The 19,048-nt window shown below is 32.5% G+C and overlaps 1 protein-coding gene across 1 annotated transcript in view; it reads right to left on the bottom strand.

Annotated features, from left to right (window-relative positions):
* The window catches only part of LOC114338818 (uncharacterized), a 42,758-nt gene extending 27,470 nt beyond the window's left edge, over positions 1-15,288 (bottom strand). The window contains exon 1 of the mRNA XM_028289432.2: positions 15,138-15,288. The gene's annotated coding sequence lies outside the window, so the exon portion shown is untranslated. The remainder of the gene's footprint in view (positions 1-15,137) is intronic.
* Positions 15,289-19,048: the final 3,760 nt, after the last annotated feature.

Raw genomic sequence — 19,048 nt, forward strand, 5'->3', positions numbered from 1 at the left:
AGACCCGGCATTGTCGTGAATGTCCATTTCCCCTGGTAATTAGCGACAATGCCCGGCCAATAACGACAATAGCATCAGCTATGGACCAATGTTGTAAAAAAATAACCTAAAATTAGAGTTTCCATCAATAGCCGGTCAATAACGACAGTGGCCAAAAGCAAATGGCCAATGTTGATAAAATAAATAAAATTAGATATGTTGTCCCATTACTTTTTTATATAAGATAGCTTTTGAAGGCTAATTATTTTTCTTTTGACAATATAGTGAACCATGTCATTTTGTAATACTTTTTACATAAATTTAGTACGAGTAATTTCAACACGAGCACAGAAATTAAGCAAATAATAAACATAACCTATCTTGGAGTCTAAATTTCAACACTGACCGATTAACAACGGGCATTGTTGACATTGACCGGACAATGATGGAAATGTTATCAAGAATTTAAAATTATCATCAATGTCCAGTTAATATGGGCAATAACGTTAATATCCGGCCATTGTCGACAATGGCAAATTCAAGAGGCCATTGTCGATATTGGCCGGTTATTAACGTTATTGACCGGATTTACGTTATTGTCCATAAGTAACATATGCTAAATATACAATAAAAAAAGTTATAATGAGAAATTTAAAAATAATCGTAAAATCTATCAAAAATCATTAAAAGTATAAAATTTCGAACAACCATATCTTTCTTAAAAGTAGTCACACAGCCTTCTACAATAGACCAATTTAAAGGTAATTGAGTTTTCTTTCTATTAAATAATGTAAAATTGCATCTACCTAAAGCTACGCAAAAAAGTTACATAACAATGTTTGAGAAGTAATAAGGAAAATGGACCAAAATCGCTGTGAGTGTCAAACTTTGAAAAATGATATTTTGGAAAATGTATATCATAGAGACTTCTACTAAACGTCACATTAAACAGGAAGGATGGAGTTATTTTTTCTGTGAATTAATGCCTATACCTATATCCCCATGGAAAAAAGTTATGGGGCAAAAAACAAAATTGCCAGCTTTCGTGTTTTTTCTTACTGTTCTTTTAAATATATTTTTGTAAGAAAAAATATTTTTAACTTTAAAATGTGATGTTTCGATAGTAAATTTAACCTAGAACAATTTTCCTGTAGACGTGTTTGTAACAAAAGTGCGTAGAACTCACTCTAATTCGCCCTGTGCCTAGGAACTAATTCACCCATTTCTCAAAAACGCACCCCTTTAAATGGTAGCACTCCGCCAGTTTTTCATATTTAGAGGTCCATTGACCGTATGAAAGAATAAAACTCCGTTATAACGTTGTAGTTCCTTTCTAAAATATATAATCAATAGCTTATACATAAAAACAGTGAAATACAATTCAGGATTAAATAGAAAATATGCAATTATTTTGAAAATTAATATTATAAATAAATGTGAAAATACTGTTCCCCCAAACGCCGAAAATAACAACAAACAGAGAATGTTACTATAATGGTATGTGTAAAACAGGACAATAAGGTACCAGTGCTCAGGAAATGCAAAGAAAAATATTATTATTTTGGGAAAAGGTGAAATTCGTTGGCTAGAGAAAAGATACTATCATTGACCAAGGAGCTCCCTCCCTAATCTTTTCTGTCCGTACATCTATAACAAAATTAACCAGGAAGGGACTCAATGGAGAGCCTTTAAACAAACCAACCTACACTGGAAATTTTTCGGTCATTAACAGCATAAGTCCCAGAATTGTGTATCTCATCTTCAAACTAAATGCAAGATATAATCATGCAGAAGTAGCAATGGGCAAGTATGGATATGGCGAAAAAATGAACGAGGACAAAGACTGCTCAACTTCTTACACCAGGAATATTTATCCATAATGAACTCCCTTTTCGATAAAAAGCCTCAGCGTAAATGGACATGGATAAGCCCAGATGGAAGTGTCAAAAATGAGATAGATTTTATCATAACGAACAGAAAAGAAATACTTAAAGACATTGAAGTACTTACAAATTTTCGATAGGAAGCGACCACAGATTAATCCGAGCGAGGATACAATTACATAAATGTAAACTCGGGAAGAACCAAGATGATCTTCAAGACACGAAAGAAGAAATAGATTCAACCTAGAAAACAACGACCTATATGAAGATATACTAACCAGAAGTATACAAGACTTGAAAAACGAAATAGAAGACATTGAACTAGCAATTAATCTCATAACGGAGGCACTAAAAGGAACAGAAAGGGAATGCTGCCCAACGGTCGTGACCCATAAAGAGAAATTAAGCCAAAATAGCAAATAATTAATAAGTAAAAGAAGACAGCTGACGGAAAAATACGACTGCAACTACACAACACTGAAGAAATTAAATAAAGATATCCACCGATCAATCCGAAAAGATATACGAGAAAATAATACAAGAGAAATAGCTCAAATAATTCAAGAAAACAAAAGTTTAAAAGTTTTCCGGCGAAATACTAATAACATTGACAACAAAAATATGTACAGAATAAGAAACAAAGATAGCAACATCGCTACGGATAGAGCCGAAATCCTTAAGGTTATCAAATCATTTTACCGCGAAATGTATAAGAGCAACAACGAAAGGCAAGATCAGCCCCTGCCCAAAATCACAAACCAGGGATCAGAATTAATGCCAGAAGTAAAACCATACGAAGTTAAAAAGACACTTTCAGAAATGAAAAATAATAAATCCCTGGCTATGACGGAGTAGTGATCGAGGCAATCAAACAAGGTGGAAATAAAATTATCCAGGCTTTGGCTAAACTTTTCACCGAATGCATTTACCAAGCAAAAACCCGTTCTCAATGGAACAATGCAGTCATTGTTTTATTACACAAGAAAGGTGACATAACAGATCTAAAAAGTTTGATCTCCTATCAGTTTGCTATCACACATATATAAGCTTTTCACAAAAATTATCAAAAAAAAGACTGGAGGCTAAGCTAGACTTCTATCAGCCTAGAGAACAAGCTGGGTTAAGATCCGGATATAGCACTAACGACCACTTACTGGTAATAAAGAACTTAATAGAGAAGTCTGCGGAATACAACAAACCATTGGCACTGATATTAGTGGACTACGAGAAAGCATTCGATACCATAAACCAGCAGAAAATGTTAAAAGCATTGACAGAATGCCGAAAAGACCATCGCTACATTAACATGATAAAATATATCTACCAGAAGGCAATGGCTAGCGTAAGACTATCTAATTAGCAAACAAATAAATTCTGTATACAGCGAGTAATACGGCAAGGAAACACCATCTCGCCGAAGCTATTCACAACCCTGTTAGAACACACTTTTAAGAAGGCAGATCTGAACAAATATGGTATCAACATAAATGGAGAGAAGCTCAGTCATTTGAGATTCGCAGATGACATCGCTCTTATAGCCGATCGTATGGATGATGCAATAATAATGTTGAACAAGTTATATGACGCTTCCTTAGAGGTCGGACTAAAGATTAACATCAACAGACGAAAATAATGACTAATCTGGTGCTAAATCGTAATATTGTTGTTGATGGAATGGATATTGAGCAGACTGCATCCTACAAGTACTTGGTACATGAAATTGGACTGGGAAGAGATAACCAGACGTGCGAGCTCCCACGTCGCATAGGATTAGCCTGGGCAGCGTTTGGTAAACTGAACCATGTATTTAAATCGGACTTACCCATATGCCTGAAAAGGAAAATCTTTGACTAGTGTGTGTTGCCTGTACTCACTTATGGAGCGGAAACATTAACACTCACAAGAAAGGTAGTGAACAAGATTCGCATAACTCAAAGGGCTACGGAGCGCCAGATGTTGGGTGTCTCCCTAAGGGACCGAATACCAAATAAAGAAATACGTCGTAGAACAAAAACAACAGACGCTATCGAAAAAATCGCGTTGCTAAAGTGGAGTTGAGCAGAACGCGTCGCCAGATTGGCAGACAACCGATGGACAAAACGTATTGTCGAGTGGGGGCCACGAGAAGAAGCACTACGGAACAGAGGACGCCCACCAACCAGATGGACCTACGATCAGAAGCATGTTATCGGTAACTAGATGCAAGAAGCAGCACAAAACAGAAACAGATGGAAAGAACTGAGGGAGACCTATATCCAGCAGTCGACGTGCACGGGTTGATAATGATGAAGTCAGTTATAGGACTAGGTAGGTATTAACACGGCATATTTTTGGGGCTATGTATCTTAGGTTCAAAGAGAGACAGGAAAACCGCAAATACGCCAAATCAATAGCGCTTTCAAATGGTGCTTAAATAGTCCAGGGCGCATCTGTTTTGAGATGGACGTTGAGAGGTGACTCAAATTTTTTTGCAGAAATTGCTTGAAAATAAATCAAATAATAATATTTGAGTTATCCTCTCTCTCAAAAAGGTCCGGAACATTGTTTAAATAATCAAAGTGTCAAAAATTGAAGGAAAAAATCGATTTTTTTCTTCGTTTTCTGATTATAACTTTAAAAGTATTCATTTTCGAGAAAAGTTGTACTGACATAAAAGTTGCGTAATTAAATTTCCTATAATATAGAAATGGTTAAAAATTTAAAAAACAGCCACCCTAGTTGCAAAATAGCAATAATTTAAAAAAACCATACAAAAACAAGTATTCGCATTTTACGTTTTTCAACCATTTATGCTAGAATTAGGACATTTATATTTCACCCAGAAAAACTTTATGATACAATAAAATAATACTGTAAAATTCATTAAGATCGGTTCAATAGATTTTGCAAAATAAATTTTGCAATCTAGCTTTATCAAAAAAAAAATCATTTTTTCAAAATGTTACCGGACTGAAAATAAAGCAGATAGCAAGTTCATTTTTTTTGCTTATAGAAGGGTACTGTACCTTTCATTTGCAATTTTCAAAATTAAAATCGATTAATTACCACGGCGTCAGAAATTTTTTGAAATAAACAATAATTTTTGGTGCTACGCGCAGGACAGCGGTGTTCGATTCACACAAGTTGATTTCCACCAAAATTTCTTCCAATCTTTATCTAATATATTATTTTCTTACTCTATATTTTGTTATATTTTAATATTTTAATTCCACAAAAATCAAACTAATTTTATTATTGTTTGTGAAATATTGTTTAAACAATTGCATATGTTTAAAAATAATTAACTTTTATTAATTAAGTTAAAATTTATGAACAAAGAAAGTTTTTGCTAATAAAAGTGTTATTTCAAAGGATAAAGTATGTGTTTTTATTTTGCAATAAACAAATTTATTTATTTATATCGAAATGCAATAAAAATTAAAATGTATGAATCATTATCAAAGGTCATTGGAAAGCCCAATCAGAGCAAACTATCCGCTGTCCTGCGCGTAGCACCAATAATTAATGTTTATTTAAAAAAATTCCTGACGCCGTGGTTTTAATCGATTTTAATTTTTCAAAATTGCAAATGAAAGGTACAGTACACTTCTATATGCAAAAAATTTTTCAACTTGCTATCTGCTTTATTTTCAGTCCTGTAACATTTTGAAAAAATGAATTTTTTTACGAAAGCGGGATTGCAAAATTTATTTTGCAAGATCTATTGAGCCGATCTTAATTAAATTTAAAGTATTGTTTTAGTGTATCATAAAGTTTTTCAGGGTGAAATATGAAGGTCCTAAGTGTAACGTAAATGGTTGAAAAACGTAAAATGCGAATACTTGTTTTTGTATGTTTTTTTTTCACAATTATTGCTATTTTGCAACAAGGGTGACTATTTTTTAAATTTTTAACCAATTCTATGTTGTAGGAAATTTAATTACGCAACTTTTATGTCAGTAGAGCTTTTCTCGTAAATGAATACTTTTAAAGTTATTATCAAAAAAACAAAAAAAAATCGAATTTTTCCTTAATGTTTTGACATTTTGATTATTTAAACAATGTTCCGGACCTTTTTGAGAGGGAGGATAACTCAAATATTATTATTTGATTTACTTTCAAGCAATTTCTGCAAAAAAATTTGAGTCACCTCTCAACGTCCAAATGTACTAATATTTTTACAGATGCGCCCTGGTCTAAAAGTGGTCAGGATCAAATATACACAAAGTTCGATATAGCCGAAAAACTGAAAAATTGAACTATGAAATTTTGGTTTTTCGACAATTGCTCAAAATTTCAACCTACGAATTGCGCCAATAACTGAGCGATTGTAGCAGGACTTTAAACGTGTCTAACGGTGTATACCTCATATTTGGGAAAATTCGAATTTTTAAGTTATAGGCCCATAAGTAGGATCAAATCCACTTCCTATGCGAAAAACGGGTTTTCAAGCTCACTAAAACCTATAATACCATCAGTTATCGTATTTGACCTTAAATTTTAGATGCATCAGATACTACTTGTCAAAACCTTTCGAACTATGTTTAGTGATCAAAATCGGTTAAGCCGTATATAAGTTATCGAGCTCCAAATGTATAATCAATTTAAGCATTATCGCCGAAATGATCTAGTTGTACTGGTTACCACGCTAAATTTGATCGGGCAATCCGAGTTTATTATTTGTCAGCCATCCCAATATTTTTTTTCAATTTGTTACGAATAAAAAAAATCTAGTGTACATGCGATGCACACAAGGAATTATATTGAAAAAAAGTATTTTATTTCCCATTAAAAATAGTTAATTAAAAAGAAGTATATTAGACCAGTAAGGATCTGTGAAAAAACGTCTATTTTTGGATGTGAAAGGTGGCATTCGGATTTTTGCAGATAAAGTTAGGTGACACCTTCAGTAATAATAATTGACTTATGCTCCTTCTCAAATATGCCCGGAATATTAATAAAAAAATTAAAATATTTAAAAATTTCGAACAACGTCGATTTCTTTCTGCTTTCTTTGCTTATAACTTTAAAACGATTCGTTTTGGAACAAAGTCGTACAGAAATAAAATAAAGATAATTGAATTTTGTATGATATACGACTGGTCAAAAATGTCTTAACGTATTACCTTTTCTGCAATATAGCAATAAATACAAAATAAGGGGGCAAATTACGCCTGTTGTTATTCAATGTTTTTAACCAATTTGGTGGCAATTAGAACCTTAATAATTCGCTTAGGAAATTCTTTGTAATATACTTAAACCGTGTGCCAAATTTCATTAAAATCGACTTAATAGATTTTGCATAATAAATTTGCAATCTAAATGTTTTTAAAAAAGTTCAAATTTTTTAAAATCTTTCTGAACAAAAAGTAGACCATTTAGAAGTTGTCTAATTTTTTTACATATAAAGAGGTGCTCTACCTATCTAATACACTTTACAGAATAAAAATCGGATTATTTAAGGGGCCTCAGCAATGTTTTAAACTTATAAACAATTTTTTGGCTTATAAACAAATAGCTTTGTTTATTAATAAAAAAATTAATTTTTAGCAAGGCAAATAATTAAAACCGGTATAATTTGACATAAACTTTCAAATGCTGTCAGCAGAATTGCTATTTTATTTTTTAATCAAAACTTATTCGCGTTCAAAAATTTCAATTTTTCGAATTTTTGAAAGTTCCACTGCGTTTATCTCGAAAACTATGCATCCTACGAAAAAACTTGTAAGAACATTTTTTGCTTAGAATTACCCAAGAAATACAAAAAAATATTTTAGTTTGCGAAAAATCGATGTTATGTAATTCCTCAAGTTCTTTGTTTATAACAATCTTATCGAGATCCGGATCAACTGTTACCCAAAAAAATCGTGTTCTACGGGTCAAAAAATACATAAAAATCTTGGGTAAGTCCATCTAAATAAAGGAACCCGTAGCACCCCCTCCTGGCCACAGGACTAATTTGATTATAAGCCAAAAAATTGTTTATAATTTTAAAACATTGCTGAGGATGCTTAAACAATCCGACTTCAATTCTGTAAAGTGCATTAGATAGGTGGAGTGCTTCTTTATATATAAAAAAATTGACAAATCTTTGTATGTTCTAGTTTTTGTTGTGCAAGATTTTAAAAATTTTTATTTTTTTAAAAAAAGTTTAGATTGCAAAATTATTATTCAAAATCTAGTAAGTCAATTTTAATGAAATTTGGTGTACAGTTTTAGCACATTACAAAAATTTTCTAAGCGAATTAGGAAGGTTCCAAGTGTAACCTAAGTGAAAATCATTGAATAAAGACAGGCTTGTTTTGCCCCCTTATTTTACATTTATTGCTATTTTGCAGCAAGGGTGATAAATTAAGACATTTTTAACCAATCGCATCTGAAAGAAAATTTAATTATCTTTGCTTTATTCCTATACGACTTTGTTCCAAAATGAATCGTTTTAAAGTTATAAGCAAAAAAATTAGAAAAAAAAACGAAATTTTTTGAAATTTTTAAATATTTTATTTTTTTTTTATTAATGTTCCGGGCATATTTGAGAAGGAGCATAAATCAATTATTATTAACGAAGTTATCACCTAACTTTATCCGCAAAAATCTGAATGCCACCTCTCACATCCACCTAAAAACAGATCCTTACTGGTCTATATTGGGATAGCCAGAATATGAACTCTAATTAACCTATCTTATATCCTATTGGGTCGGCGTAGCGCAGGTGGTAGTGTGCTTGCCTCGCATGCCGGTGGTCCGGAGTTCAAATCCTACCGCCGGCAAGAACAACTAGACATTTTTAAAATGTCTATAGGCCCCAGGTCGACTCAGCCTGAATAAAATGAGTACCTTGGGTAAAACCAGGGGTAATAATAGGCGGTTGAAGCGTAGCACTGGCCCTGTTACCTTCCTTGTATACCGTAGGCCCTAGATATAGCAGACTACCCTGCTATACTCCCAAAGCCGCGTGCGGTATAAAACGGGAGACTATTATTATTAACCTATCACAAGTTTAGCGTCGTAACCACTAGATCATTTAGGCGATAATCCGACAAAGGCGACCATTTATTTTAACATTTAACGTGTAATCGAGAAACATCATATTCAAGTTCATACATCTAATTTATAAAAGACTTTGAAAAACTCCTGATACAAGAATAAAAGACCACTAAACGCCTTAAAATTGAGTGGCGCACACAATATTCCAGCTACAAAACAACTGATATGAATATTACGTGGCACAAAAATGTATTTTAATTTTGATGGAAAATAAAATTCTAGTTTTATTTTGAAAGATTTTTCCATAATATTTGCTAAATTTGGAGTAAAACGCGCCACAAAAGAATTTCAAAACGCAAACTGTATCAAAGTTACTCTTTTATGGCGGGTTTTACTTCAAATTTAGCAAATATTATGGTAAAATGTTTCAAAATAAAACTAAAATATTATTTTCCATTAAAATTAAGATATATTAGCTTTTTTGTAGCTGGAATATTGGGCGCAACTCATTTTTTACGGCGTTTAGCGTTTTTTTTTTAAATAAGTATAAGGGTATAAGTCATTTTTGCAACTTTTCAGGAGAAGCAAAAAACGATAATTAATTGACATATCTACTACCAATTATATCTAAGGTTGAATAATTTTATTTATTTTATATTACTATATTGACTTATTCTATTGATACCAAGGTATATACTTACAATATACACACATGTCCAAAAGTTTGGAATACGTACAAATAATATATATCTACGCCTATGGTGGTTTCAAAACTATTGTTGTTTTTACATGAAAATGGTAAAAACTTTGAATCGTTTTTGTATCATTTTGCCCATTTTGGTCACATTCAACTGATTAGCGTATTTACACACATTATTTCAGTCTGTGTTTAAATTTGAATTGAGCCGTTTAAAAATGCCTAGAAACGTGATATCTCACTTTGACAGATCTAGAGTAATTGCTTTGTTACAACAGGGCTTTAGCAAAGTGATATCGCGAATATTGTTGATGTTACTCAGAGTGCTGTATCTAAAATTAAAAAAAAATTCCAAGAGACAAATGACGTCAAGGATCGTCCCAGAAGTGGTAGAAGTCGATGTACAACAGCAGCACAAGATCGGCAGATAACATTGATAGCTCGAATAAATCGTCTGAAATCCAAAAGTGGTATATCCAGGGAAATTTCTAGGCTGCAAGGACTGAATATTTCACGGCAAACAATAACACGCCGACTAAATGCGGCAAATTTGTATCGTAGAAGGCCCTTACATGTTCCTAAACTAACCTATCAACACAAAATAGTAAGGTTGCAATGGGCTACAGAAATGGTGCAACATGGTCCTAACTGGAATAACGTGATGTTCTCTGATGAGTCAAAAATTGGCTTGGTATCTGATTCGCGAAGAACACTGGTTTAGAGGGCCCCAGGATGACAAGCCCGATTAAAAACAGCTCAACCGCGTGTCCCGTTTGAAGGTGGCAGTATTATGGTTTGGGGTGGTATTATGAGTGGTACACGGACGCCACTGCTGGTTCTGGAGAGAAGTGCCACTGGTGACTGGTGCTGTGTACATCGAGGAAGTTTTAAATCCTGTCGTACGTCTATTCCGAGGGGCAGTAGGTGATGAATTATTTGTGTTTATGCATGACAACGCACCTACTCATCGAACAGCAGCAGTACAACATTTTCTGGAAGAAGAAGGAATATTTACATTACAGTGGCCCTCGAATTCCCCCGATATGGAACGTTACTGAACATGCTTGGGACATTCTCAAGACACGCATCAAGAAGCGAAACAATCCCCCTGTTACATTTCGCGAACTAAAAGATGCTGCTCGTCGTGAAGAACGGGAGAGAATTCCGCAAGCCCAGCTCGACCAGTTAATCGGCAGCATACCAAATCGCCTACAGGCATGCATACAGGCCAATGGAGGAAATACTAATTATGGTAGGGGAGCCCAAGCGGGGATTTTTGCAGTTACTCGAGCGCGTCAGATTATCATATGGGGAGAAACCTGGTAGCCTTCTTCTCATTGTTTGATTTGCGTGTATAGAATAAATTGCTATGTAGAAATGCTATCAATGAGTGTCTCCGTTTAGGATTTTGTCCTCTTCAGGGAGCCTGCATATGTACCTCTACCATATATTGGCTCTTAACACAGGAGAGTTCGTTAAGGGAGGCCCGAAAAAAAATTTATCCTTAAAAAAACTTGAAATTGTCAGATTAAGATAAGGTAAGTTAAGTAGATGCAAAAGAGTGTATATTTCATAAATCTGACGATTTGAGCCGGGCGTAAGGAAATGGGCGAGTCCCAAATTTCACAAGAAAAAGCGAATATTTCGCGAAATGAATGACAGATCGAAAAACTAAAAAATATGTGCTCAATATTTTTTAAAAATCTATCGAATGATACCAAACACGACTTCCCACGGAGAGGGGTGGGGGGTAAATTTAATATTTTAAATACGAATCCCGCGATATTTCGCGAAATGAACATCAGATCGAAAAACTGTAAAATACACTTATTTAATATTTTTAAAAAATCTATCGAATGGCACCAAACACGACCCCCACGGAGGTGGGGTGGGGGTTACTTTAAAATCTTAAATAGGAGCCCACATTTTTTATTGCAGATTTGGATTCCTTACGAAAAAATAAGTAACTTTTATTCGAAACATTTTTTCGAATTATGCATAGATGGCGCTATAATCGGAAAAAACGATTGTTGGAAATGGAAATAAGAATTTAAAAAATGGCAAGCGCCCACTAAAATGGAAAATGTTACTTAACTTTTTTTGGTTTTAGGACCTACTCTTCACAACCCAATAGGTCTCCAAAGCGCTCGAGTGACTGCACATTTAGCATACTTTGCTCCCCTACCATTATTAGTTTTATTAAAAATCATTTTTTTCTTTACAATTTATTTTTAAATGTAAGTTGTACTTTCTAAGTTGTTCATTCTAAGAGAATAAATAATTTTTTTGCATATCGTTTATCTGGTTTTGAGATTTATTTTGTACTAGCTGACCCGGTGAACTTCGTTGCACCTTAGATAATGTGTCATAATTAGATAATGTGTCATAATTTTAATTCTAGATCAATTGGTCGAACGCAATTGCTAGAGATCAATAACTCAAAATCAACTGCTCGAAAATTAATTGCTCGATATAAAAATTGATCGAAATACAAATTGCCCGAATAAAAAAGAAAATTAAATGTCCAAATATTTATTCACAATAATGCAAAATTTGTAGGTATATAAGAAAGGTACATTGGACAAATTATGTGATATTCCACGTATATAATCACAGATATTAATTTGTGGTCCATAATATGTAATTGTTTATTAAACGCAATAACCTATCAACACTATCTCTATATCTTCTATGACCATTTTGAGGTTGTTTGCCACTTATAGATAATCGTTATCAGAGGCATCTTTCAGTGCATCACAGTTTTTCGATTTCATTCTAGCGCATTAAGTTGGAAGTGACAGAAAAAATGGTAAGTCCGTGATCACAGTTTGTTATAACATTTATTCTAATTGTTGATAGATGGCGCTATAATCGAACAAAAAATGATTTACGAATTATATATACGACTATAATCTGTACAATTTATAAGACTATACAAATCAAAGAAAATACCATTTTATAAATGCAATAAACACAATTGATTTATTTTTATACCAAATTGCAAATTAAAGGATTAAACTGCAATACCCTTTTTATATTTGGCTGATTACGATTCTGACAACTGTCACAATTAACTTAAATGTCAGATTATAATAAATGTTATAAATGTGTATTACCACGGACTTACCTTTTTTGCGGTCACTTGTGACATACTGAAAAATGCCTCTGAGAAGGACCACACTGTTCAATTTTTAATTCATTTAAACTTTGTTCTTGTTCTAGAGCGGAAATAAATTTCTGCCGTTATTTTTCTTATATTTCCAAAACTCCAAAATTTCCAAAACATATTTAATAGGTCTGGATTCCGCGTATGAAAAAAAAGTTGATTAATAGCAAGCTGAAAATTTGTTAATAGTTTAAGGGTGTCTAGTCGGATAAACTTTGATATATGGGAACACTGGAACAGGGGATATTTTAACTATGGAACAGGTTAAAAATTTGGAACGGTCAGACCACGAAAACGGCACATGTATTTTGTCCGACAGAACAGACTTAAACTCTCCGAACAGAGATTAAACTCTCATGCAAAAATCAGACTGCTATTTATCACCAAATGGGCGTTTTAATGAGTGGAACATGTAGAATATGTCAAATGACAGGAATTATGACAGGTGATAAATAGCAGTCTGATTTTTGCATGAGAGTTTAATCTCTGTTCGGAGAGTTTAAGTCTATTCTGTCGGACAAAATAAATGTGCCGTTTTCGTGGTCTGGCCGTTCGAAATTCTTAACCTGTTCCACAATTAAAACTGCCCCTGTTCCAGTGTTCCCATATATCAAAGTTTATCCGACAAGACACCCTTAAGCTATTAACAAATTTTCAGCTTGCTATTAATCAACTTTTTTTTTCATACGCGGGATCCAGACCTATAATATAAGATTTATAATAAAGATGTTTTCAGCATAAATTAATATACGATTATATACGTGGAATGTCATATAATTTGTTCTATTATACTATATTTCTTATGTCTATATTTAGTACTATTGTGAATAAATATTTAAGATATACAATTTTCTTTTTTATTCGAGCAATTGGGGAATTTTTGGGGAAAAATTATTATTGTAGCAGAGATACACGGCTTCGCCAAAATTTTGATTATTATACCAGAGATGCGCCTCCATCAAAAGCATCTGCCAAAATTTTGATTATTATCCCAGAGACATGGTCCTTCGCAAAATTTTTAAATATTTTTTGTACATTAAAAATAGTAATCGAAAAATTAAAAACTTCATAATTTCACGGATGTTGGTACAATTTTCGCTCGTTCTTCTCGTGTGCTTAATGTCGTCTCTCGTGCTCTCGTGTTGTCCTATGGGCTCGTTTTGTTATCTCGGAAAATAATTTAGCTAGAGAGACGATTTATATACCGTTGGATAGCGAATTCAGCAGGGAGTCTAACTGCCAAATTTCATAAAAATCGGTCAAGTAGTTTCGGAGGAGTATGGCAACAAACACTGAGAAAGATAATTTTTTATATAGATGTTAAATATTTAAATGGCTATTAAAAAATAACGGTTGAAGATAAAAAAGTGAAAATTTAGGATTGTATGTATATTTTAGTTCTACATCGTATAAAATTAAGAAAAAAAATTTGGCCAATAAATTTTAAAAAAATTTCGGGGGGGCAAGCCCCCTTTTCACTTAGGTAGACCGTACCGCTTCAGAAACCATCCCGGGTTCATGCACAACAACTTTGATTCAGGTCATCATACGATCAAATGCATAGTTTGTGAGTCTATACGGAACATACATACATACATACATACATACAAACATTCATTTTTATTTATATAGATTGTTAAGAATTGAAACAAAATCATGTTTAACTATTCAGAAAAGTTTATACCTATATAAAAATCAATAAAAAGACGAAATATTTCAATATTCCAAACTTTTGGACATATGTGTAATAGTCCTTTTTTTTCGGCACAAATAATATTTTGACCATTTTTGACTTATACTCTTTTCACCGAGCACCCTAGTTTTAATCTTGTATATTATATCGCAATTTTTTGTTTTATAAAATATTTTAAATATTTTAATAATTTATTTACTGTTTTTAATATTTTAAAATATTTTATAAAACATAATATACCTATTTTTAACTTGATAAAATTCAAAAAGGTTCAGGAGTAATTTAAATTTAAATTAAAAGTTTCCGATAAACTGGAACATTCTAAAATATCGTTTATTTTCCATTAAGAAAATTAATCTTTCAGTAGCACTCTACGGCGATTCGGAAAGCTAATAAAAAATACACAGAATATCCAAGCTACCCCTTGTTAGTAGTTAGTTAAATATTAAGTAATGTCCATTATTTTTTCGGTATTGTCGAACGAAAAAATCCCTGTCCCCGGTATTTCTCATCACGTGTTGTTGACTCATTATTGATCCTTCTCCCCCTCGGGTGTTATATTACCTAAAGCTACGTCACCCAACTCAAATAATATTTAAATAGACAATATTGCCCATGCCACACCCTTAACAGAGCAGGCTATCAAGTTAAATGATATAACTTTGATTATAATAAAACAATAATAATAATATACATTATGTCACACTACAATTTCTTAGGAATACATAATATATTATAAGATGTTGTACTTACTTAAAACATTTATATTTCAGTCTTTGTAGTTAGGTACCTTCTGTTTGGGAACTTATTTTATAAGGGTCACATTTTTGTCGAATTTTAAGCCGAATTCTTTAGGCCGAATAATTTTCATTGAACAACTGTTTTTACTCTTGTTTTGTTACGACGATTTTGTGGCGCTGGTGTAGTTATCCTGAATGTATCCTGGATTTTGCGCGGGAGGAAATTCGGCAATTCTGAAATTGGTGTGGTCAGCTGTATACCGAGCGACATAAACTGTCCACTATATTTAATATTGTGCAATTAGCAATAAAAAACGATACATTTAGTGGCAGTTTTTATAAAAAAATTTTGTATAGATTCTTAAATAGTAAATGATAGAAATATTGAAAACATAAAATTTTGGCTAATAGGGGAGTGCATATAGATTTTCACTTCGGAAAAAATCAAACAAGATAGAACTTTTTGTAATTTCATTAAGAAATGTTTAATAAACAACATATCAAAAAGTTCTACTCGAGAAGTGGGTGCTTCATTTTTATTAAACAAATGAACTACGAAGTTTGATGTTTTTTTAAATAACTCCGAAAATATAAATTTTAGAACAAAACTGACTTGACCATTGAAAAATTCAGAAAATTTTACAAAAAAAACTTATATATAAAAAGAATTTTCTAAAATTAAATCTGTATCTTCTATAATTTTTTATTTATAACGCTAAAGTCACCCTTCTCACAAACATTGGCGCACTGTAAACTAGCGTACGGCGAAGTGCACGGTTGAGTTATTTTAATGTAATTATTTAACTAATGGATCAAATAAAATTTTACAAATTGAACCTGAAAGAAGAATAATTAAGCTATCTTATGGTTATAATAAAAAGAAATAAAATATATGGGCATAAGTACGGTGGGGGCGGAAAATGAGCCTTACATGAATTTTGTTTAAAAATGATTTAAAAATGTGTAACTAATACAATTTTTCTTATAAAACCCTCAATTTTGCAAACTTACCTTTCAAGCATCGTACTAAATGATGTTTCGTTCAAAAAAATTCTCAAAAATTTAATTCAAATGATATGACGTCTTAAAAAATGTAATGGACCGCGATAGTCGTGACGTCAAAACGTCAAAAAAAGGTTTCCAAACACGTTGTGTCTAGGTACACGCTAAAATGTACGCAAATAAAAAAGTTAAACTTCATCAAGCTAGTGACTATTTAGCGTAGCCAGTGACTGTATATTTTGATACACGCTATTTTGATAGTTTAGTGTTTGTTTGATAGAAAAATATTTGTTATGACCTTTAATTCTACCTAACTTTTTTATTTGCGTACACGTTAGCGTATACCTACACACAACGTGTTTGGAAAAATTTTGACGTTTTGACGTCACACTATCACGGTCCATTTTTGAAATCTTCGTAGTTTTATAGAATTACCACCACTTTAAGACGGTATTACTCAAGTTTGAACAGATCTATTACTGTTTTATAAGTATTTTTTTAAAGCTTAGGATGTAATATTTAAAACGCACTAAATTATTTTACTTTAGAAATGAAATAGACTATTTCTTTTTGAGAAAATTAAGAAAGATAACAAAAATGTAATACAAAAACCGAAAATTACCAGCTAAAAGAATGTTTATATAAAGTGATCAAAACTTTTTTCTGGAAAACTTACCTAAAATACATGTTTGCGCCAATATGAATATATATTTCATTTATTTTAATTCGGGAACGTCTTGGCAACACAGTTCTAAGTAAGCATAATCTTCTGTCCTTTATGTTAAATCAGTCAGTCGTTAACATACATACGGTCGGAACGTATAGTACACCTTGACAATTTTAATTTGATTTTGTGTGTGTTTTCCGTGAGACAAATTGACGATACCAGACAACATATTTTCGGTAAGTTCCCTTCTTTTATCCCATCCTTCATTTTCCTTAATGCCACCGAAAATAGTGCTTCAACATTTAACAACACGAAGAAAATCTAAGAAAATCTCGGTAAGTTATTATTATTAAAAATTTTCCATTTGGTTTTCCTAAAAGCCAAAACATAATTGGTCAATTTCGAGCTTGGATATTCAGCGTAGGTTTACAGTTTGCTTTGCTTAGTTTTGTATTATTAAATAATAATATTCTTATTTAGAAACAAATTGTTCGGTCAAATTTAATGTCGGCACGTATCGGAAAAAAAAACTCTGTGATAACTTTTTGCTGATTTTTGTATTTGTATCGTTTTTGTTTCTCGGAACAACTTGGGCTTCGGGCGTGAAAGAAGTTAGGTTTTTAAATATTTGCGGTGTTGTCAAACGTGAATATTTTTCGACTCAATCGGTTACGGAAAAATTCGGATGTATGAATAAAAATTATTTTGTAAACAAATACTAAATTTGATTCACGGTTCTAAACAAAATAAAGAGTTTGCATAATAACTGCCCGGAAGGCTTGTTTTTTAACAAATCTCTATAATTAATTAATTTTATTCAAAATTTATACTCAGACCTGGTTTGTTATATGCTACAGTTTTCTTAAAGTAGACTTTGTTTTTTTTCTGATTTTGCGGATTGATTTCAGTAACAATGACTACTTACGAAAGGCAATTTAAAATATTAACGGCTAAAAAAGAAACGCTTTATACAATCATTCAGACTTTATATGACTTATCGAAAAACTTAACTACGGATAACACCATTAAAAAATTCACAAACTTGTATCAGTCGTTGGATTCGACAAGGACAGAAATTCTCAAAATTTTGGATGAAATCAACGCAGTCGGGTTTGACGTTGATGAAAACTATAAACCAGATTTTCAGGTGATGTCTGTTATTAACGAAATGTGTTGTGAAGCAAGAGCGGCTTATACAAAATTAAAACCAAGCACCAATATTGTAAATCCAACTTTACAGCAAAGTACACAACAACAGTGTAATGTACACAGTCTTTTGCCAAAAATCACTATTCCAGATTTCCACGGGGAAACAAAGGAATGGGAAACTTTTTATTCGATTTACAAACCATTGGTACACGATAATTTCCAGCTGACGGATGCAGATAAGGCTCGGCTTTTGGTTTCACATTTAAAGGGATCGGCCCTTAGTATTTGTGCGGGAATAGCTACTTCTGGGGATAATTATGACACGTTATGGAAAGCACTTTTAGAAAAATATCATAATAAAAGGTTGTTAGCAAACACTTATTTACAACAAATTTTTAATTTTAAATCCTTGCAATCGGAATCTGAAAAAAATCTAAACAGTTTTTTAGAAATCTTTGACGCCTCGGTTAATGCCTTAAAAAAGTTGGATGTCCCGGATTTAACGGATTTTATTTTACTTTATCATGCACTCTCAAAACTGGACAGGGAAACGGTAAAATCTTTTGAAAATCACATGCGCGGAACGGTTATTCCTACTTACACGGATTTAATTAAATTTGTTAAGGATCAAACAAAAATTTTGCATAATAGTGACTCACAAGAGGCTAGCTCCGGTGGCTATCATAAAAATAAAAATTCGAAATCATTTTTTGTAAGCCAGCATGAGAATAAAAACAATAACAGAATGCCTTTTTGTGTTTTATGTAAAAAATCGTCACATTTTTTGGGTAGGTGTGATAAATTTAAGGCTATGAATCCTACACAAAGGTACGATTTGGTAAAAAATAATAATTTATGCTTTCTGTGTTTTTCCCAGTCACATGGTGTAAGACAGTGCTTAAAAAGACCGTGTGCCCAGTGTGCCAAGAATCATCATTTTCTTTTATGCGCAGGAAAACCGGAAATAAGGGGCGCGAAAGAAAATAATCAAAATAATCAACCAAATTCTGGTGTCGGTATTCCAGAAACGGGTTCCAATAACCACAATTCGGGTTCAGTTAATTGTGCGTTTCAAAATTCTAGTTTTTTGAGTAGAAATCAGGAAA

Source organism: Diabrotica virgifera, chromosome 2, assembly GCF_917563875.1.
Source record: "Diabrotica virgifera virgifera chromosome 2, PGI_DIABVI_V3a".
Lineage (NCBI taxonomy): Eukaryota > Metazoa > Arthropoda > Insecta > Coleoptera > Chrysomelidae > Diabrotica > Diabrotica virgifera.